The following is a 24,271-nucleotide window of genomic DNA, read 5'->3' as shown; positions in this document are numbered from 1 at the left end:
AGAGGTAATGTGCACACCTGTTTGCATGTACTCTGATAGATAGTATCAGATCTTCTCCAGTATGAAACATATTGGGTAACAGTCCTTTAGCAGCCTATTAAATTTTGCAAAGCCTTCTTGGGTTGTACTGAAGATTCTGGTTTTACTTAGCTAGTCTGACTGTCTTGTTGCTCAACCAGAACAGACAGCTCTGAGACAGACAGTAAGAACTGACGAATGGCAGATGTTTTCAGCTCTAGAGTTAGCTGAAAAATACCCACAATTATTTCAAAACATGAAAATACAGTCCAGTTTTCTGTAATACTTTTTCTCGCTTCCTGTTGAGCTACTGTAATATAAGGAAAAGTTTAAATTAGAAATCTTGATATCTTTTGGTAAGAATTTTAAATAAAAGGCAACAGAGTTTTTCATTAAAACTTTCACTAGCACTATTTGGGAATCATGTCAACACTGAAAATAAAGGAAAGGTTCTAAGCAGTAATTGTATTAAACAACTTACACATTTGCTTTTTCTTTCTTGAGGAATAGCGCAAGTGTGAAGCTCTGGAGCAGACGAAACTTCACTTTCTGCCAGTATCTTAAAATCACACTAATCAGAGAATACTCAGTTCTGAGGAAGGGAAGTCTTCCAAAAAGAACTTGAAAACTCACTGAAGGAGGCCAAGGATTGTTCCATAGAAGTGGACGGTCTGACTGCTGGAATAACAATTTTTGGCAAACATATTCAATGGTGACCATGTAGTTCCGTAGCTGTTGCTTTTCATTAGACTCCTTTACAAGCAGTGTGTGTGAATAGTGGAGCTCAGTAACGAATGAGCCCAAGTTTCCTTGGAGCTTACCAAAACTTCATAAAACCAAGAGTTTGTATCATGACGCCTGTCAATGAAAGGCACCACTGAAAGTTCCCTTAGGCAATTTGGAGATGTTCTGTTTGAATTCTGTAAATGCTTTGAAGCACCATTGAAATGCTGTATCAGTAAGTTGAAACATCAAACAGCGCAGTTTTCTTTGAATACAATTCTTATTATATACACCAGCAAAATATGAATGGCTAGAGTTAGCACGAAATGAAATTATTGCCTTATATATAATCTCTTTAAAATTAGCTAGTTTTTCTCTCATGCAACAGCAAAGCAAAGTCCTTATATGTTTCTTACAAGCTTATACTGTCATTAATGAACTAACCTTACTACTTTGCAGATGTTTTATGCAGTTGTCAGAGCCCTGATGACACTAATAGGCTGTTGTGTCTGCAATGAGCCACACCTGTGGCCTGATGGGCCTCCAACCCTCCACACCCCACCCTCACTTATGGGCCCAGGATCCTCATTTAAGCTCAGCCTTGAGCCTTTTCTTCCTGCTTCAGCAGTGCTGTGCAACTGCTGATTTCCAGCTTGGCCACCACCATGCCTCTGCCTGGCCATGGGCTGACTTCCCAGCGTGATCTCAGCCCTGTCTAATCTCTCTGGACCCGCCTGGTGCTAGGTGGGGTATGTATGTATGATACTAACTATGGATTAACTTTATGGCTTGAACTCATAGCTTGTCGTGGATGGAGTGATATACATATCACTTGCAAGAGAGAAGCTGTGATATATTCTATTGATATAAAACAGTGAGTTAACAAAGTTCAATGGTAAATGTGACAGTGGTTTAACAAGATTTGATGACTAGGTATGCTTGATTATTTACCTCATAGAGGACAGGGTAAGTCAGATGCATTGTGGAAACCCTCCTGTTGAGTCACAAGGTTCAGAGAGGACCCCCTTGCTTCCTAACCTCCTACTCAGAGGAGTCTAGGTGTGGTTGAATCCAATTGTAGTCTCAGACTTGGTCAACAGTTTATGTCTAAAGGATTATATGTGTACAATCAAACTAAGATATAAACTTAGTGAAGTTTCATAGTTTAGCAAGCTATTAGTCACTTACCACAGATCTGTTGGGGCAAGGAATTTCTCAACCTCAAGGAGCAACCCTGCGAGGTGTCCCTACTCAAGGGGAGCTCCTGGCATGCAGCCTGCTGCCATGCAGGACAGCTCACCAGGCCCTGGGCTGTCCACTATTTATAGAGTAAGATGATTGACTTATAGTTATATTTGCATATCAGCAAGATGTCTGGGTCTCTGCTCCAGACAGCCTTTGGCTACTGTATTGCTATCCGTCTTCCCCAAAGTCCAGCTTCAGCTGGATGCAGCCATCATGACCCCCACTGACAGTTATTGCTTGAGCCGCATGTGGGGGGATGTGCACCACCACGCACCTGCCTCATCACTATGAAGTTGCCTGATAATCCGGATTTGTGGTTGAACCTGGCTGCCACCTCTGGTTTGCCTTGGTTGGACACTGTGGGGTGGACCCTGCCCAGTGAGGCCCTGCTCTGCTGGCTGGATTACCCCTGGCTCCCCATCCCGCAAGGAGCAACTAGACCTTGCTGCTCCCTGACAGTTTGTTGTGGAAAAAGCTGGAAAGAAAAGTTTCCTATAACAATTTATTTCTCATTCCTGCTATGTTCATATTCTCACTTCTGTATTTTGTAGGATAGACCCAAGAAGCTGCCCCTTTCCCCTATACTTGTCTCTTGTTCTAGTTTTTCTGTTCTTTAGGTATCTTTGATTCCCTAGGCACTTGAAGGTGGAGTATTGTAATTTTCAGCTATACCTCTTATTTGTCTGCTATGGATAACGACAAAAACCGCAGTCATCAGGGATCCCCCATGACTGATAACAGGCTTACAATCTCACAGCAGTCCCGTTTGCTTCCCTCAGGGTCACTCTTGAATCTAGCACATTGCTAGTACTTCTACAGAGGAAAAACAACTCATTAGGCTGGTATTGTTATATGAAGTTGCACATTTGAAGACTGCCCTGAAAACATTATTTTCTGCTTCTGGAAATGAAAAACAAAAAATAAAATCAAGAGGTATTGTTTTATCTCATTATTGGACAAAGCAGATGACTTTGGAAAGAACTGAGATGTGAGATGATTTTTGTCTTTTGGGTACTCGTTCGAAGCAATCTTTTACTGCTTATGGAATCTTGTTTTTCTAAAAAGTTGATATTATTATAGATGACCTGCTCTAGGAGGTGTTAAATGTTGGTAGTGTTGCAAAAGAGTCACTGACTCAACAGTGCTGGCAATTTTTTTTCTTACTTAAAAGCTGTGTGGTTAAAAAACCCCAACACTCCAAAAGCCTAAAGGCAGAGCCTACAGAATGCCACTCAAATTTAGATTTGGTCGCAAGGCTGCAAATAATTTCAGACACAATTTTGCATAGCATCCAGGATAGCAGTGGTCTTATTTATATTTTTTTTTTAAAGCTAGAAGAAGTATGTAGCTATTACTTTGTCAGTATTCATAGGTAAGCACCAGGGGTTTCACATACTTCAATGTTTGAACTAAGGTGAAAGGATGTCAGTTTACACAATGGGGAAAAAAGGAATCTCTATGAAAAGTTGCTACATTTTATGTTAGGAAAATTTGTGAATGTGTGCCCAGCTGAAATTTGCAACTTTCAGAGAGCTATAACTATTTATGGTGATAGGTAATTGCATACAGAATTAATAACTACTTGCTGTGTATAAGCTTTTTTCCTGTTTCAGAATATGCTATGTACAAATAAGAAGTCTTGAAACTCTCCAAAACCATTTTTTTTTCCTCTCCCTTTTGTCATGAAAATGTTTCTTTTTCAAAACTGAATTAATGGTAAACCAAGAGGGCACATTTCTATGTTCTGGTTGCCAGGAAAGTTCTCATGTTATACATTTCAGATAGGAATTGTAGGTAGTAGTACACACACACTCTCTCTCTCTCTCTCATTCCTTTTTTTTTTTTTTTTTTTTTTTTTTTTTTTAAACTTGTGTCCCAGTTGGTAGGAAGACTTTGCTTTGAGAATGTGCCTGTATCTCCTCCACTCTTGCAATATGTCCTTTTTCACAACCAGAAGTTGCTGGAAATCCCTTGTCTGAAGTAGTTAAGAGGTTTATACTGCCCTGTTTCTTACCAGGGTGTTTTCCTCTGCTTATGTCGCAGGAAATCTATTGAGGAAAAACAAATTTCACGCAATAATTCAACCCTAATTTTGTTAAGTCTCGGTGAACAAACTTCACTGTCTCAAGTTTTCTAAACCTTGAAAACAAATCCCGTTAGGGTGAGACGCTCACTGCGTTGCTCCTCTGTTTTGAGGAACAGATGGGAGGATAACATGTTCAAGAAGCACAATCCATGAAGCTGAATGCAGAGTTCAAGGGCAATTGGGTACTCCAGCAATGGATGCCTGTGAGTCCTGGAGAATTAATTATGTTCATATATCCAGCTCTTTACAGGCATTTGCAGACAGACTAATGGGACTGGGATGCATACTCCTGAGTAAAATATACCAAGATGTTACCTATTAACCACTATCATAAAGAAAGATGTCTAGTTACTCCACACATCTGTAAGAATAGTGGCTAGATAGAGCTGCCAGTGGGGAAGGAGATAGCTGTTAATTGGAGTCCCACAGCAATCCCTCAAAGGAAGGGAAAGACTCTCCTTTTGCCTCTTCAAGTGCCTCGATTGTGAACCTGGTTCATAGGTCACTTCTCTGGTGGGGTGAAGAATGTAGACAAACACTTTTTTCCACAAATGCTCTGGATAGCACTAAAGAAATAAGCACTGTGCTTGTGGAAAGGAGCACAACCAGATGTGAGAGGCTTGCTGACATGGGTAGAAGTCATTTCTATGAGTTTATTACAAAAAGGTTGTAGTGGATTAGAATGAGTAATCAGAGCAGCCAGGTTCTTGTGTATCGCTCAATATCGGTATGTGACCCTTTGTTACTGAAAGCATTAGTCCACTGAAAATAGGCCAAGCTGCAAAATGTGCTTGTGAAGGTACAATGCAGGTTACTGGGCAGCTGCAGAATGACTTACTGTATGTTTTCATGGGGGAAAGAAAAAGACACATTATGCCTAGATGAATATTTTTAATGACTTATGACTGAAGTGGGCTGCATTTGTCTTCTATAGCAGTTTAAAGAGTTTAAAAGAAAAGACTGAATACTTTGCAGTCCTCTGTGCAAATGAGCATCCTAGGGGATTGGTTAAGGCAGTCAAGAGAAAATCAGTGCCTGAACAAAAAGAAATTAACAGAACAATAGATGTGAAAGGATTGAAGAAGGCAAATTGATCTTAACGTGCAGCATCTTTTGTCCAAAACAAATCCATTTCTTTGGATACTCACGAAGAGCAATAAACGTTGAGTAATCGACTTGAGAGCAATTTGTGCTGGGAACGATTTTTATGAAATGTAGCTTTGAAAGGACCTCACAACTTGCCAAGGAACAAATAATGCTTTCGTTGACCAGCCAGAAGTAGAGTTTAAAAGCAATCAAACAAAATGAAGCAAACTGTGTGTCTCTAGCAATGTGTTGGGATATTAACCTCATGACTTGGGTTTATTGCAGAAACCAAGTTGTTGGCTCCTAAATGAGACAATACTTAGTATGACAGAGGTATGGCTTCAGTGCAGCTAAGCCATAGGTTAAACAGTTATGGGTTGCTTAAGCCTAATTAGAAAAAAAAATTGCATCTACACCCTTTTTAAGGGAATGCCACTGTCACACCTTATTTCTGTGACAGCCAGCACGTCCTCTGTGAGAAACTGAACAGCTCATTGGAAGCATATCCCTATGACTCATAGCTCTGCATTTCATCTTGCAGTTTTTGTTCACGGTAATCTGCAAAAGAACTCATCTGCCCTCTCTGGGGATAGCAGCAGGTAACATCCCTGTCTGGGAAATCAAAGATGTGAATGCAGTTCCACGTGGCAGCCTGTGTTAGTGTGGGGGTCTGCATTCTCATCACTGCGTAGAGTATAACTTAACTCGCCATAAACCAGACCGTCAGGCTACCAAGAATTTAAAAATCCTTTGTTGGTGTTACAAAATTTGACCTTGATGCTCTTTGCTTCTTTTCCACATTGGTCAGTGTAGGGCTTGTGGCTATTCGGCTTTGCTTGTGACTGTTCGACTGAGCTACGCAGTCTTGTGAGCATAGCATTAAACTTTAGCAGAACTTTAGCGTTAGACTTTAGTCTGTTTCACTGTGTTTCCCCCGAAGAGAAGCAAAGCTGCAGAAACTGCAAGCGTTGTGGTGTTGAGGATGCTGAACAGAAGTACATGGAGATCATTTTTGGTCAAGGTTAAAGCACATACGTCAGTGTAGTTCACAAGTAGATTACAGGATCACAGAAAGTAAATTTATTTAATTGAATAAATCTTAGGCTACCAACAACTAATAAACTTACTCAGGGAACACTATGCTTTACTATACCTTGCTTTGTACCAAGGGTTGAGTAAAATGTCTGTAAACTCTGAGGATATTAGACTGAAAAATAACAGATGACTCCTTAGATTGAAGTCTGCTGTGAAGGCAAGGCTGAGGTGCTATACCTTTGCAGCAACGAAACCTATTGATCCTGGTAGGTTACAGCAGCTTCTCACCGTTAGCATAACAAATCACAAATTCCTGGATTCTTCTGCAACAGAATGTAGGAGTAAATCTTACAGTGCACATTTACACTACAAAGGCACAGTACTTTAGCAGGAGAGACAGCTCATTTGGTGATCAAGAGAGACAATCTGCTGTGTTAAACAGTGGCTACCAGAAAGGAAATAAATGGTGTAAATATAGTATGATGGCAGACACGGAAATCTCCCAAAGGTGTAAAGAATTCCTGGTGGACAGTTAGACACTTGCCCCTTTTTTACATGTAGTTTCCTTCCTTTATGTCATGGTTTAACCCCAGCCTGCAACCAAATACCACACAACCACTTGCTCACTTTCTCCCAGGGGGTGGGGGAGAGAACTGGAAGAGTGAAAGTGAGAAAACTGTGGGTTGAGATAAAGACAGTTTTAATAGGTAAAGCAAAAGCTGGCATGCAAGCAAAGCAAAGTAAGGAATTCATTCACTACTTTCCATCAACAGGCAGGTGTTCAGCCATCTCCAGGAGAGCAGGGCTCCACGGTTACTTAGGAAGGCAAACACCATAACTCTGAATGCCTCCCTCCTCCTCCTCCTTCCCCTAGTTTTATATCATGAGCGTGACTTCGTATGGTCTGGAATACCCCTGTGGTCAGCTGTCACCGTCCCACCCCCAGCCTACTCGCTGGTGGGGTGGTGTGAGGAGCAGAAAAGGCCTTGACTCTGTGTAAGCACCGCTCGGCAATAACTAAAATATCTGTGTATTATCAACGCTGTTTTCAGCACAAATCCAAAACATAGCCCCATATTAGCTACTATGAAGAAAATAAACTCTATTGCAGCTAAAACTAGCACAACTTCAAAAAGAGTTTCAAATATGATGAGGCTTTTTTCCTTTATAATTTTTTTTTAATATTAACTCAAGACTCGGGCCCTTTTGTATGTGCATGTGTCTTACTAAGCAAATATGACCTTAGTGAAAGACGTGATCATTTCCCTCATCTGTAAATCAAGATACTGACATCAGTAGAAACAGAGAGATTGATGTTGTGGGAGAGCAAAGCCAGATAGGCAGCTTCCTGAAATTTAGGAGTTTGTGGTGATGACTGAACAATGTTATTCTAAGATGATGAGTGGCCAAGTGGTACATATGAAACTGACCACAAAGTATGTCGTATCTTAGCAATTGTGCCTGTATGACAGCAGGGGATAGAGCCATTTGACAATTTACTACTGGAGTCAGAACCCTGAAAAAAATGTAATAATGTAATGATTTCAGGTTTCAATTAGAAATAGCTCTGGCTTGGTCCTGGTCTAGCAATATATCTCACAGTTCATCATCGGGACACTTTTTTTAGTAGAGGAACATATCCTGGTCAATACCAGTCTATTAACAGTGTGTGGACAAAACTCAGTTACATTTTCTTTGCTGCTGTTCCTGATCAGAGGTTTTGCTGAGGTGTTGCGGATGAAGGCTCCCACAGAAAATTCTGTCCTCTCAGTTCTTGTATATGTACTTAATCTTTATTACTTTATCAGGAAATGGCACTGCTTTCCGTGTTGGATTTTTTAATGATACACAATGTTTAAGCTTTGGACACAAACAGAAAATGTAATGATGTCCCCATTGTCTTCATTTCTGAATCTACAGAGAGGAGAGACTAATGTAATGAGTCTGTGTCTGACCCACGACGACTTCCACTTTTAAAAACCTTAAATACTGTTTTGCACAAGATAGACACATAAATCTTTGGGCAGAAAAGTGAAGAATAACCTATCCAGACTGAAACTACAGGGGGCATGTTAGGCAGACTGAATATAATTAGCTAAAATGGGATTTGGCGAGGACATTGGAGTTAATTAAAAAAATATTACAGGGTCTTGAATGACCAGAAGCAGTCAGGATCCTGGCAGATGTCACACCTGAATGATGGCAGGTCAGTTAGAGCACTGATCTCTTCCACTGTGTTGGGACACTGACTCAGAGGAAGGTGGGCAGTGTCTTGGCTGATTTATGTTGAAGTGTGGTGTTTGTGACCTGAGTAGTTTTTGGACTATTGTGAGTGTGATGCTTTTTTTGTATGCTTCTTCAGACAAAGCGAGCAGACCAAAATGAAGCAGGGTGTTTCCAGTAGATGAAATGTATGACTGAAAATAAGAACACCTTAGTTTTTCTTTATTGCTAGGCCTTGGGGAAAAAAGTACTTAAGCTTGGGGATTCACTTTGCCTGATAAATAGAGGAAGAAGTAAAGTCCAGATTCCTGACCACGAAGTGGGAGGTAAGGTTAAAATCCATGCCTCCTTCTGCCCTATGTATTTTCAAGCCAACATCTCACAGCTACTGTTAACTTCAGAAATGGTGATTTTTTTTTTTTCTCATTTTCCTTCTCCTTATTGAAACAAGACTTCCTGAGTTCCTGAGAATGCCTGACTTCCTGAGTTCCTGAGAATGGTCTAAAATTCTGTAAGTAATACAAAAGATCTAGAGCTATCCTACTCTTTATATTCTTCTCCTAAAATTTCATTCTAGATGAGTGAAGTGAAAAACTAAGCAACTATAATAACATTTGTTCTGCAAGCCAAATCTTTTGCAATCCTTTTATCCTATTATAAATTATGGAATCAGGGCCGCATGTTATTGAAGATCTTTTTACATTCTTTCTGCATATGGTTGGGGCACGGCTCTGCCTTAGTGTAGGGATTGGGACACAAGGTTAATGCCTTACTTCTCTTTTCTGAATGTGGATGACAGGCTTTTTCTCTTTTGTTCAGAGCAGTTGCTCAAAGGGATCTACTCTCCTGCTTCTGTTGAGCATCAGCACCTTTTATGTTCTATGTACCTTCTACAACACTTTAGTGGGAATGGTTAAAAGAAGGTAAACCATCATGCTTTTTTTTATCGAGCTCTTTCAAGTTCAAGCTAAGGAAGAAAATTCTTCTTGTCTTTGATCTGCCTCCTGTAGATAATGGATCACACATTCAGCAAAATAACGTGTATATTTTGCCTCTTTGCAATGCATATCAACTATGTGGTTATGGTTGGGCTATTGTTCTGTCAAAGTGTGCAGCAAAGTTGATTGATCAAAAGTTAACATTAAGGCAAACTTAAACTTCATCTCTAATTCAGCCTTTGCATTTTCTCCGTCAGCCTCAGGACATAACCACCTGGCAGGTGGTAATTTATTGTGGTCTGAAGTTGTTTTTCCCTAAATGCTTATAATGATTTCCAAAATAACATTTCATCTTATCTTTTCTGCTAGTTTTGTTTTTTGTCACGAGTGCCTTGTCAGAATATCTGCAGAAGAGCTCTTCTTCCTCCCACACCAATTCCTGCCACTGTATCAGCCCAATTTATTCTGCTCAATTAGTATTAAATATATTGAGTTGCTTTCAGTAGTTTATTTGCTTATAGTACTGCAAAACTGGCGTTGTATTTTCCTATTTCCTCCTTGGAGAAGCATGATGGATTACACAATAAGACATGCTTGACTCCAGATCTGTTTTTTCTTGGAACTGTCAATTTTGCCTTGAATTTGTGTTATTTGGTTTAAAAAAAGAGGACTCCCTTTCTTAGTGGGAGTGCGTAGTTGAAAAGATTAACTTAGCACTAAGAATTTGAACCTAAGTACAATCAGACATCAGCAATGAATAAAATAGTACTTTCTCCTATAAAATATATTAACTGGACAGCAAATATGAAGGAAACAATCACTATGGTGGAGTTTATTCATCAGACACAAATGAAATACAAAAAGGTCATGCAGGTTGCTTAGCTGAAGTAGTGCCCTCTCCTCTTATAAACCAATGAGGATTATGAGCATCAATGAGGGTCAGGTGCTGCATTTAGCCTCGAAAAAAATGTTTGAGAAACAAGGGTCTCCAGAAAGCATAGAAAGAGAAGAGACAGAGTATTATGTTCTGGGAAATAGAAGTCTTGGCGTGGGACCAGCACACTGAGTCTGTTGGCTCAATGTTAATTGGGTTGATTCAAGCAGCTGAGTAGCTTGAAGCAATATGAAAGATAAAAAAGTTCATCAAACATTGCTAAAACAGGTCTAGAGAAACAGATGAATTTACAATTGGATAGAGTGACCAGGCTGCCAAAAAGTATTTAAAACCAGGTATATTTTGTATTTTTGGGAAACTGAGTATCTTGAAGATGCAAGATACAGGGTGAGTTGTTGTGCATTTGCTGGGGGTAAGAGAAGGCAAAGCTGAATTGTGCCTTTTTGTGCACAAGCTTATGTGGGAGACCAAACCAGCCCTTCCCTTGTGTATCAGCCTCTAAGTGAACCTCTGTTGACATAAATGCTCGACTCGGTGCAGAATCTGAGAAAATAAAACTTCATATCCCTTTTCACCTAAACGCCCTGAAAAAACAATGAGAGTCAGAAAAGGGACATTCTTAAAGAATGTTAAGAATTCTTAAAAATGCTCCTCAAACCTTCTGCACCACCTGGAAAATAGCTTGGAAGTGTCCAGGTAGAAGGGTAACTCCAGGATAATGTGTATATAATAAGAAAACCACGTCAAAACAAAGCAACACATTACATTCTCAAGCTGCACCTACCTATCCACCTCACAGTAACAACTAACCATGGACAGGCTGAGACACAACCCATATAATAAAAGTCAGAATAATCACAGAATGGGTATATATATACCATATGGGTATTATTTAAATTGTTTTCTGAAGGACTGGATGCTACTTTGGGTACTAGGCAGTTGGAGTGAGACAAAAGAATCTGTGCCTAAAAGACCTCGCACATTTCTCATGCCTGTCAGGAAGCACCAGAACCAGATGCTGAATTACCTGTGGCAATTTTGAGAGTATTTTAAAATCGTTACAGGACGGAGAATTTTGAATATAGATGGGGTTAAGAGGCTTTGCACTAAACCTTTTTAAATCTATATGAAAAGAAAACTGTTTCCCAAGATTTTAGCACTTCTGTCCCTAGATGTTTGCAAACAGCGATCTGAGATGCTTTGAGATGACACCTATCATTTGATTTTGATAAATTCCTTGCAGTTAGTGCTCTGAAGTAGAGAGAAACACAGTAGTAAAGGATTGTTGATGGAAAATACAAGTAGCAGTGAGAGGATGAATGAACTGAAATTGGAAAGCAGGCTAGATAAGTCCAGGGCAATTTAAAGGAATTAAGAGCGTATAGTAAAATTGACAAATGACTGATAGGAGAAACAGAAAAAAGGTTTGGAGGCCAATGCTGGTCAACACAAGACATGGCATTGTGGAAAGCTGATAATACGGAGTATAATATGCCTGGTTGAAGCACAATAGAAGAAAAGGCTTGAGCAGTGGCTTGATTTAGGCGTATGCTAAATCTGTAATTTGACTAACTGAACCTGGGGAAGGACAATAAAAATGTATCTGCGTACAAGGGCTAAGAGAGGGGAGGAGAAAACAGAAAGCTTATAAAATGCAGAGTCAAGAGTGGTACAGTTCTTGAGAAGGATTTTTTCGGATATCTCAGGGACACCTAATCTCAAAGCCAGCCTGTGCACTGCTGAGTCTGTGGATGGAGCCCTGAGTATCAGAACAGCTTGTAAAACCTGCACAAGTCAGAAAACTTGACGGGGAGTCTACGGCAGCGTGGGGTGGCTGAGCAAGGCTCACAACAGAACTCAACTGAGAGATCATTACGGCAGCCAGTGAAGCTGAGAGAAGTCTGCAAAACTGCTTTCAGGAGTCCCTTTGGGATCGCGGGCTGCCTGGTAATGTCCCTAGGGTCTCGGGCCTGTAGGGAAGAGCCTTCCTAAGTGAAGGAAGGTAACAGTCCCCCGAGGATGTGTGTTGTTTTCCTCAGCCTCTCCAAGGACTTGGAAGCTATTCTGAGGTGATTGGCTATGGAGCTGAGTACTGTATCTTGGCAAAAAAAATGTGGTATTCCTTATACTGCTGTCATTAAAGGCATGTTTTAAAAATTCAGGAGTGTGGCACAAATAGAAGCAGATATCCGGACTGCTTGACTCCATGATCTATTTCAAACATACTTGACAGAGAGACACGGTATGAATATTTTCAAGTTTTTCCCCTAATGATTTTTGATGCTGTCACCTTATTTCTATAGCTGAGGTTGGCAGCTCATACGTTTCCATGAAAATACTATAGATTTATGAAAGTGTCAGAAAAAAATTGGTATAATTCTGTTTAAAAAGGCAATCAATCAAGAGACTCAAATCTATTGGAAATGGGGCTTCATTAGTTCTGGTGCTCAGGAAACTGTTTGTTCCCTGAAGCAATCTACTAAATTTTAAAATATAAAGCACGTTATATTAAAAATGGAAGAAAACAAGGAAGACCACACTGAACTGCAATTGGTCAACTCCCTGAAAAGCTCTTGCTTTTCTACGTGGAAATGTAATACAGCCAGAACAAAAAAAGTGCTGTGTGGATGAACCTGAGGTTACCCAAGCTGCATCGACAGAGCCGGAGACATTGCCAACACGACTTGGTTCTTTTTCTTCTCAACCACCTTAGCTCTTCCTGAGCCTGAAAGAAAACTCCTAGGGAGGGCCCATTTTTCAGGCATTCTGCAATTGTTATCTTTAACTTTTAGATGTTCTATAGAAGTGCTCTACAGTAGAAAGAATTTAGAAGAGCAGCTTTTGAAGTGCAGGGACAAATTAATCAATTAAAAGTTGTTCTGAAGATGAAAGCAATGCTGCCTGGCTTTCCTGGGATCTTTGTTCAGCACCTAAAACTGAAAGGTTCAGATCTAACTAGTCCCAGACATAATAATTTGAATTTATACTTGTTTGTAGCTTAGCAGATGATGAGACATCCTGCTAGATATGCAATCTGAGAGGAATGCACTGAGGCCATAGAATAAAGATGTGTTTGGAGAAACTGGCTTTGTATTCCATGATAAAAGTGGATTGTGTGCAACCAGCTCTTCATTCCAGTTCTGATGGATTGATTTGATTTGACCTTTTAAGGATGTTGAAGGAAGACCGTTGAAGGAAGACCATTGAAGATCTTGGAAGCAAAGGATGTGTTTCAATGTAAATAAAGATTGAAATCATAGTTACTAAGTTTCTAAGTTGCTGGAAAATACAGTAAGCACAAATAAATGGATGATGTACTCTTAGTATCAGGGTTCGCTGCCTTTAGGGTAATTTCCTTCTAATGGTAAATTGGAGAAGAAAAAACCGAACCTACACATGCATGAGTTCTGCTTTTTTTTTTTTTTTTTGAGTACTGGCCACTTTGTCTATTGCCAGGCTTTTTCCGCACAGATCATAAAAGGGAAAAGTCCTAAATAATTTTAATTTTTGAAGATTTGAATGCCATAGGATATGTATTTAGTCAAGTTTAAAAACTGTTTCGAAGAACAACAAAAATAAGTCTTCATGATCAAGTTTGTGAAATAACAAAGATGCACATACCTGTCTCTCTGAAGCTGAGGCTGTCAGTTAATACACAGCAATATGGGTTGTTTTGAAGGCCAGAGGTAGAAGTGGTGAAAGCCAGTAGTTGCAGTACATTCTATTGTTAAATAGTATTCCTGACTTCCTTTGTTATTTGTAATAATCAGTTATTGTCTTATCTTGTCTTTTTTCTGTTTAATAAATCTCCTCACTCTTTCATTCCCCTCGTATTTTATAAAGAGTTATAAATGATAGGTCTATTATTTGTTACAAGCTCAACTTAGTCTTTCATCATGACAAAAACCTCAGCTAGTGCATAATTAAGTGCAAGGCATGGTTCTGAATTCCTCTTCTGGTAGAGACTATTCCCGTTAAAGAAGTCTCTGAGGATACACAAATCTCTTTTTATGTGCATTACAAAAGCAGTGACTATTCTGCCTTTATTGACATTTTTGGCAATGCTGTATTAGCTTAATCTACCCTAGTTTCTTTTCTTGCCTTCTCTAATCTCTATTTCTGGAATTTTTTTCCACGCTACCGAATAAAATTTTGTTGTAGTGAGGAAGAAAGGGATAGTATAGTTTCTTAGACAAAGTGCAAACAGAATTTCTCATCGTAATTACAATCTGAAGGTTTCTTCTCATTCTCTAGAGATACAGTAGAAATAGAATTATAAAAAAGGAAAATTATTGTAACAAGCAATTGTTCTTGTATGTCTCACGTGCTCAATAACTGTTGTATAGACTTTAAACCAGCCATTGGCAATGACTTCGGGTTTTTTTATATCCTGTAGTTAAGAGAATTCCTGGATCTTTGTGTTTGTAATATTTATAGAGATGGCTTTACAAATGTTCTGCTGAATTTTATATCTTTACATGTATTTGTATCAGTATTGTTAGGACTGCAGCAGCATTTATGTCCTCCCAAACTATACTTAACCCTTGTAGGCTACAAACATGAGAGGACATTGTTCTAAGGATGCTTTGACTTAAATAAAACAGGAAAGGGCTGGGGATGAAAGGAAGAAAAATGCATTATCTTGCTTTTGGTGATAATCTGAGTCTTGGCAATTTTAAGACAATACCTGATAATAAATAAATGTGGCTGGGGAGGAAAAAATGCAGCAGTCTTTGGAAAGGAAGAATTAATCTCTCTTTGCAGGGATTTCACAATGGAAGAATAAATATACATTCAGACTCCACTTGGTCTCCATTCCAATTTGCTCTTATCTTCTTTTTATTATTTTTTTCTTTTTTATATTCCTCACGAGGTTCTGTTGATGCTTTTTGAGACTTAGCATGAGACGGGTGAATTGTAGTCACAGGTGTTTTTCATGCCGTTACCTGGACTACTTAACTGCATGAACAAGTCCTTGGGCCTTTAAAATCTGCCTGTATTCTTCATGTGCCACTCCTGACGCTTTATAAAGCTACCCGGGGGTAAGGGGGTGGGAACTGAAGTTAAGTAATTAATTAATTAAATAAATAAATCTCTGTCTCAGAATATGTCGTGATGCTGCACAAACCATTCAAGCACTTGGACTATTCAGAGTGCAGATACGTGCATTGATGCTTGAAATTCTAAACAAATAGGAATGAGTTTATGATCAGGGAGCTTTTGATTGAACTGACTACAGTGGCTTTGCGTAGACTGAAACTGAAATTCAAGGTGTCTGTGTCTCTGTGTCACAGTTGCTCGGCAATGCATTTATAAGTACACTAGAAAGAAATACATGCCATCTGCTTTACTGAAAATATAGTGCATTGTTTAGTCTTTATATGTAATTGGGTTTTCATGCTGGAAAATATGATTATAAACACAAGGGGATTATGCCTGTGGTAAGTTAATATTCACTGGTGATGGAAGGGGTAAAAAGCTGGTGTCACAGCAGATATTCTTGTATGTATAATCTTTTCAAAAGTTAGACTTAACTGTCTTTTCCCTTTGCAGGTGGCTTGCATTATTTCAACGTATGTTTATCTGTAAGCTTTGAAGGTAATATTCAAATCAACTTGGAGCGTTAACAGGTAAGTCTAGTAATTAACTTACCAATTTAACAAAAACTTTTACCTTTTGGACCCAATTCCCCAGGCAGGCGCAGGGTAGCTTCCGTACTTGTCATTATCTGTGACAAAACAATGGTCAAAACTTCCTTATTGATACTGAAAATATTTTTTTTAAAAAAAGCTTACTGAAAACAGTCCTGTGATTTTTATTCATCTGGTCCCTTAAAATTTAAGTAATTATTAATCTTGAATTTTTTCCTGTTCACTTTAAGGTTCCTTGGCTTGTGAATTAGAGCTTATAAGAAGCAAGAAAATGGGAACCTTTTTCTCCTGTTAGAATTTTCTGAGACCTCACTTCTGTAGTAGTGTTCTATTGTAGACAGAGGGTTCTACTTTTCCTGGTAGCAAATGACTTTCGATACCGACATTCTGAAATAAGGCAGTTATTCATGGTGATACATGTGCAAAAATATATTCCCATATTCCCCAGGCCCAACAAACTGCGTATAAATATGACTCCTCAGAATAGAATCAAACTTTACATGCTTCTGAAACAGTTATCTTCTAGTCTGACTTACAAACTCAGCCCTGAGCTTATAATTCATAGAATCATAGAATGTGTTGGGTTGGAAGAGACCTTTAAAGGGCATCTAGTCCACGCCCCCTGCAATGAGCAGGGACATCTTCAACCAGATCAGGTTGCTCAGAGCCCCGTCCAACCTGACCCGGAATGTTTCCAAGGATTTCTTACTAGTTTTACCCCTCTGCTTTCACTTTCTGATCTGCGTATTACGGTAAAAACAGGTTTTCAGTTGTACCTCTGTATCTTGTCTTTATCCATAGTACAATGGAGTCCTATTTCTTGGGAGTATCCCAACAGTCATAGTTTTGTGTACATTTTCAGAGACTTATCTCTAGATTAGAAAAACTGCCTTGGGGCAAGTACTTCACTCCTTTTTTTCATACGGAATTGAGTTTGGCTATTCTGAACTGCCTCCATGTATGTTTTTTACTAATGATAGAAATATTTCTAGTGATAGGAATACAATGATAGAAATACCTTTTTTAAGAAACTTTATTTTCCAATCCAATGTGCAAGATATTTCTCTGTTGAACTATTTCTCATTTGCATCATTTAAATGTGCTGGTTTGGTGGCAGCTTGTTACTGAAGCTGAAGTGCTTCATTGAAATCAAGAGGAGAGAAAATGCCTTCATGAGGATTATATGTTGTTCACCCACTAAGCGTGGATGTAGTCCCCAAGTTTGCCTCAAGCCTTTATTTCAGCAATTTGCTACTTCCTTGTAAAATCCAGCCCAGGCTCAATCTTATCTAAAGTAAATTTTCTGACAGTGCATCTACCTGGATTGCACCTGAAAATCCATCCAGACAGGGTGAAATGACAGTTTGGTATCTCTGTAATCTCTGTCAGCAGCAAGCTAATGTTCAGTCTCTGTCCGTTTTTGTAATTCCAGCTCTGTAGAAAGGCAGAAATTGGATTTTGGTCATGACTTATTTCATATTCGCAAAAGTAAAGACAGAATTAATACATTAGTACTTCCCCATTTTTGGAAAGAATTTGTCCATCTTTCTCTCTTTTGAATTTCTGGTTTCAAGTCTGTCTGCACTTAACAGACACACAGAACAGGATTTGAGTGTGAATTGTATCAAACGCCTATTTATGTTTGGCCTGTAAGACTAGGGGAAACATCATTACTAATAGCATAATGTTGTATGGAATCGAAGTATAATTCATGTTACAGCTCACGGTTACATAAATGGGAGACATGCCAGGAGAGACAGAGTGTAATATTTATGATCGTGGGGAAAAAACTGCCTTTACGTTGTTTTGATTTTTCTAAAAGCATGCTTTTAAGGGTTTGGGTTTTTTTCAGACTTCATTTTATCCAAAAAATGACTGCCCACACATCTACTGCTAATGCATTTCCTTCTGTGCGATAGTCCGTTTAGTTCTCGTCAGCGTCGTGCGTGGATGATGCTGATTTCTTTCAGTGCTCTTGCACCTATTTTACAAAGGAGAGTATGATGATCTCTAGTGGTCTTTCTTTTTCCTTTTTAATGTAAATGTAGTTTCTTTCCCTTGGTTTTGTAGTGCTCCCTGCATTTCATTTCTTTCCCCTGTAAGCTTCAAAAGTTTTTACTAGCTTGTCACTTGCATCGGGTAGCAGCTGGCATTGCTGATGTGTTCTCCCAAATGAGTACAGCAAGGATGCAGCTAAAATGTGAAAGCTCTATGCTCTGGTTACTCTGCTTTTACAAAAATAACCCGGGTATGCTGAGCCTAGGCACCTTCAAATAAGTTTTCTTTGGTAGTTAAATGACATTACAACACATTAGCATTTCATAAGACACTTGGTGATTTGTTATCTTCTTGAAACTTAATTTCCGCGCATCATCTTGTTCTTTTTCACTGAAATTAAAGTTGTGAAGAGACTGGAATTCATATTTCAGTCCTGTTGATGCGTTTATACATTTTGTATTACATGCTTGGCTTTTTCTTCTATCTGCTTGATATAACAAATGGTTTATTAGCTCAGTTCTGCTGATTTATTTTTTTTAAAGGTTTCAAGGTGTCTGAAAAACGATTCTGAATTTTGTGACAGTCTCTTGAGATCTCTGATTCATTCTACTACAGAAAGTCTGAATTCTGAAAGTCTGAGTCCATTTCTGGATTCCCAAAACTGAGGCGCAGTATCTGCGTACGGTGTGGGAGGAGAAGTTTAAAAGGTTTAGGAGGACAGAGACAAGCTACTGCACACAGAGGATAAGAGGTTCTGACATAATTCCTCTTCAGCTCCCAGCTGCATCCGTAGGTTTCAAGCGAGTTTCAGCTTTTTAACTAGGGCTAATGCAGTCCAAGTTCATAAACAGCAAAGTAATCTACAGCTGGTATATGTTTATGATGGGGGAAAGTATTGTGCTTCTGTAATATACAAATTCAGCAAGAATTACACGAACTTACCCCCTCTCCCAAGCCCTTCACTTCATGTTCTTTCTCTTCCCAGGTTCCAGGGTTTTTTGAGTGGATTATGCCAATGAACTTTATGAGCGTTCTTAGGGGATTTTTGATTTGTATTTTTCCCCCAGCTAACTTCATAGGTAGTGCTGTGAGCTGTCTTCAAAGCTACTGAACACTGAGAGTTCCTTGTAGAACAGGGAAACAACTGGGGAGTTTTAGCACCCTTTGAAAATGTGGCTGTATGTTTATCTCCTCTATTTGATCAGCAGCTTCTTATGTCAGGATTACACTGATATCGACTGGTAACATTAGCTTGGCTCTGAACACCGCATAACTCAATTAGCCAAATTTTACTTCCCTGGGCTCGCCTGCCTCCTTTCTTCTCTGTGCTTTCTCTGTGGATCAAACTCTTCTCTTGGAGTGAGAGAGCTAAAAAGCTGAGCTAGCTAAATCTCCGCAGTAGTTTCATTCAGAATTTGATTATGATTCACAGGACTTGGCAAAATGAAAAAAAAAAAAAAAACCCAACAAATTAATGAGCTTTTCCTGAAATGCTGTTCCCCGAGTGACTTGTTTCACCTCTCACAAAGAAGGTGCAGAGATAAAGGAGAACTTAAGCTGACTATAAATTCAAAATCTGAATTGTAGATAATTATTTTTATTTTTTATTCTGCTAACCCTTTTCCTTCCAAGAGCTAACTGACTCACTTAGAGGAGGATATTCTCATTTATACAGCAACGAGACCTATACTAAATCATTTAATACTAAATTACAAACAGTTTCTCTGTTTTGCTTTCTTTTTCAGCCACATTTGGGCATATCCTAAATGATCTGTACATTTAGAGGGTTTTCCTTGGGTATTCTTAGATACAGATGCAACACTTTTGCAAAAGGCCTGTTTAAAATCTCTTTTCTTGAGTTGCTACAGTCTCCCGCCTGTCGGATAGGGAGTACTCCTGGGGCTGACTGGCCCCTGGATTGCTCATTATAGAGGGAGAGAACCTCTACAACATCAAAAAGCAACTTTTTGACAACTTTGTAAAAAAAATTGCAGAGCAGAAATATGCTTTCTAACCCTTCTGGGGCTTCTTTCACTGCAGAACCCCATTGGGGAAGCGCAGTCTCCTGCAAAATGATGCTCTGGGTGACAAAGGTAGCAAAAGAGCTCCTCTGCCAGGTGTGGTGGGTATGACAGGCTGTCTGGTGTCCCAGAGGTGCATGTTTTCTCTATAAGTCCCTCAGACTGGCAGGAGAAACCAATTCTCTTATATCTGTGACACTGGCTAGGTAAATGAACATGCAGCTTTGCGATTATAGCTAAAAGAGAAGGAATCAAAATGTGGCCTGTGCCATAGACGCCTTCCTCTTTGTCCTCAGGTCTTACTGGAAATTCCGTTCTTGTCGTAGGAATCAGTTAGGTTTAAGAGTGTGATCCTTTGGCAAGCTGGAGGAGGAACTGCATTCACATTTTGCTACTTGTTTTTAAAACAGCTGATACCAAAAGTTCTGCTACAAAGAAAATGTATTTTTCTTTAAAATGACCAAATTGAGGGGTGGTCTATTGCAAGAATCAGCAGACCTGCAGGAACTAAGGTGCTGGGAGGACAGAATTGTACCCTGCTGAGCACCTTCTGTGTTTGTTGTGTAGGCAGAGAGGCTCTGCCTGGGAAAAGGGAACGTGGGCTGCGCCTGGCTGACTTCAGGCATCATAGGCCCAAGTGTCTCCTGATCCCTTGCTGCTCCTGCCACAGCTGACACCTTCTTGTCACAGTGCCCTCTCTTTTCCTTTGAATTTCCTCCTCCTCAGCATGCCAAGTGTGTCCTACTGGGAGCAGGAGCATCCCCGTGCAGGAGCTGCAAAATAAGAGGGGAAGCATTAGGGTCTTCAGACCCTCTGTAAGGCACAGTCAGATCTGAACCTGAGCAAGCTTTACATTGTCTTACGTGAAATTACTCATGAGCAGTGTATAAAAATATAGATAAATAAATGAATAGAAGTTGAAGCTTTCTTCCTTATTTCCCCCCACTGCCCCTTCTCCCCAGATCTAAGAAGAAGAATCAGCAAAGAGAACGACGGTAGCCTTAGGCAAAGTGCTGTGGAGATGAGACTGTAAAGGAAGAAAAGAGAAGGCTGAAAACTTTCTGTGTGGTCTGTCAGCCTTGGGCACTGAGTATGAAGCTAGCGGGTCTGGAAAGACTTCATCAATGACTAACGGTTGTGTCCTTCTCTGCAAACCTTTTGTAATATCTGCTGCAAATTAAGTTTTGTTAGTTAAATAAGCACGTGGGGCAACTGAATGTGCTTTTTGATATCTCTTGTGTACACGCACTGCTTGTACTTTTCCATGGATCACTTGCCTGTACTGTATTATAGCGCTGGGCAGGTTCAGCATAGCTATTAAACAGTGGCCATGTGGGAGCTGATATAACCCAACCCTTAGATACATTTTTCTCTTTAAAGAGACCTTATATGCAGGCAAGCCTCAGGGTGAGCTATGAAAGCATTGGAAGCGACTAAAGTAAGAAGTATTTCAAACTAATGCTATTGTAATAAAATAATTATGTCTGGTATTGGTTGGCTTAGACTGCTGACTAAAACTGCGCTGCATCAAAACGCTGTGAAACCAGTATATTAAACAATTCTGCCTTTGCAATAAGCATACTTTGAAGCTTCTGGACCATATTCACTGGTATGTTACTTCCGTTTATACTGGTGTGAAATTGATTATAGGCAAAACGTTTATTGCACTATGGTAGAAGAGGGTGACTGTGGTTTAGGGTGTTTAAACGGCTAATATTGCTTAATATTAGATTTGTTAGTATGTCAGTGAGACCACACACGTAACCCAGTTCTTCCCTGATGGAGATGTGCAGAAAGTAAAAATGCACTGGAAGCCTCTGAAAGAGTTCTTTCAGGTTTGAATGTACTAAAAAGGGGACTCACAGATTGCTTTTTTTGTGTGTTTGTTTCTTGGAGATGATGCTGTACAATAGCAATATGGATCTTCTAGAAAGTTTCTTTCTATTGTGTCGGATGCACATACCCCAACACTATCCAATTATCTGATTACAACACCTTTGCTGTAATCTTTTCTGCTTTAAGTATTTCCCAACAAGATACCATGAAGGCAAGGTAAGAGAAGAAATACTTAACTAAGTATAAGTAAAGAGATAGTTAACATATAGTATCATTTGGTAAGATAAAAGTAATCTATTTGCTCAGAGGCATAAGAATAAATTTTTTTTTTTTAGTACTTGCGTCTAGTATGAAACCTGAGGTTTTAAAGACAGCATATTTAGTCTAGTAACATTGTATAATAGTAATTTATTGAACATTATTTAAAGGTAACAAAAAGGCAAGTAGAGCACAGAATCACTATAAACTCATTAAAAACCATGAATATTCAAGTGTTTCTTTTAACCTGATTATATCTGAGGAATCATAAATTCCTAAAACCAAGCACTCCCCCACAAATTATCTTTGAAATAATGTTTGTTACCTCTTCTTTCAAGTTCACTCATTAGGTTGCCTAGGAAGTATATAAGTAAGTCGGTCCTGTTTCGTGTTTGTTATTTTTGTTTCTTCATACTTGCAAGCAGTTTTACTAGAATAGGGAAGGGAAACCTGTATTCTATACACTGACAATATCATCTGGCAGATTCTCAAATGCAATACGGGTGAAAATCAGAAATGCTTGAAGTAATTTCAGCTACTTTTAGAATTATATCAGAGAGAACAACACAGAGGAACTTGGCCATAGTCACTGCAGTTATTAGGAAATGTCTCGGAAATCTCCCCAGAGAAATGCAATTGAGATTCATAAGTCAGTACAGGAGATGCAACAGAACCAGCTCGAAGAAGATCTGCTTCCTAGAGACATCCTGACACACCAGTGTTAACTTCCCACTTCTAACTTTTTTCATTATAAATTCACAAATCTCGAATCTGCTGTATGTTATGAATTTGGAAGTTGAACCTATGACCTTTTTAATTTAAAGCAGCAAAATCCAGACAACAAAACAAACCTTTATAGAGCTAGTAATTGGCACGTAGCATGTTGATAAACAAAAAGGTATGATGTTTTTTCTTTTCCTTCCAAAGAAAACCCTACTGTGCTTTAAACATATTTTTTATTAATAATATCTAAAGTTATTGTGTTGGTTTCCAACTTATATGACAGATGACTGCCAGAAATGTCACATGAGGCTACGGATAATAACTCAGGTTCTGCCGTAGGCTCAGATAAAATGTTAACAAGGCACTTACATGGCTCAATGCCTTTTCTTCCTTAGCAAAGACGTAGTAGCCTTTCTCTGCCTATCAAGATTTAACAGTCGGCTGCTGAGATCAACACCTCAGCTAGTTATTAGAGCCACATTCTTGCTTTCATTCTCAGGAAGACCTATCTCCAGGTAACATACTGACAATGGCAGACATAGAGTAAAGCAGATGTAGGGTTTTTCTCTGAAGTTAAATTTAGGATTAGTTCGTGTGTTTATAGAATCTCTGTGAGCTTTCTTTCAATTATCTGCTCTAATATCCATAACCAAAGGAAGAGTAGAGAGGGATTTCTGGTATAGCACCAGATTCTTGATCTTACTGCAAGAATCTAGAGGAAGCAATGAGGTAAAGAGATATTCTTTCTGTCTGTGTTTCTGGCAAAACTTGGCAACTGTAGAAGTTTCAAATGTGTAAACAGAAGTGCCAGTATCTTTACATAGTGGTCAGCAGATGTTACATAAATTCTAGGCTGGAATACAGGGGAAACAGGTTCACATTGATAGAACGTGTTTTGGGCCGGGGCTAGAACTAAACACAGGCCACACACACCGTTATTTATCGGTTGGAGTGAAAGGCCACGAAACTTTCAGCCTATTCTATACAAGAGCATTTTTCGTGAGGGTGTGAAAAAAATCTGTCATTTAAAAAACAACAACTTTGAGGTGTTTACTTCATTATCGTGGTAGTATAAGGGTATTTTAAAGTCGACTCATCTTAGGAAAAAAATTCCAACCCACTTCTATATAGAACATCAGACGAAGGCTCTGGGCACTATCTTAAAACAGGTTTGATCCTACTGATGGAAAAATAGAACACAGCATTTTAATTTCTTTTTATTTAGGGAAACAACAGAATAGAAGACTTTTCCTGTGAACTGTAGCGTCTTTTGTGGATTATAGTACCTGATTGCAATATTTATTGGCTAATTTATGTAAAGTTAACTACTGCAGAGTGAGGAGATAGGTAGTATTTATTTTGTTACCCACAGGAGATTTAATAATAATTGGATTATCTTCAGTTCAATGACACATCTCTAAAGTAAACCAAGTAAAGGAATTTCAGTTTCTTTAAAAATGATTTCCATGATGAAAGCTTATGAAGTGACTGTTTAAACTGAATATTAGCTTGAGTTTTCACTTAAAATGTTGCAC

General features: G+C 39.0%; 1 long non-coding RNA gene across 2 annotated transcripts; it reads left to right on the top strand.

Annotated features, from left to right (window-relative positions):
• The first annotated feature begins 1,382 nt into the window (after positions 1–1,382).
• Positions 1,383–21,363, top strand: LOC141749013 (uncharacterized). 2 transcript variants are annotated; one of them, XR_012589197.1, is made up of 5 exons: positions 1,383–1,490; positions 8,649–8,742; positions 8,868–8,927; positions 15,803–15,879; positions 20,882–21,363. It is a non-coding gene; the product is annotated as an uncharacterized LOC141749013 (long non-coding RNA). The 2 variants fall into 2 exon arrangements; XR_012589196.1 differs by having other exon boundaries at positions 8,649–8,927.
• The last annotated feature ends 2,908 nt before the right edge of the window (positions 21,364–24,271 follow it).

Source organism: Larus michahellis, chromosome 9 (genome assembly GCF_964199755.1).
Source record: "Larus michahellis chromosome 9, bLarMic1.1, whole genome shotgun sequence".
NCBI lineage: Eukaryota > Metazoa > Chordata > Aves > Charadriiformes > Laridae > Larus > Larus michahellis.
This window is presented reverse-complemented; position numbering and strand designations above follow the sequence as displayed.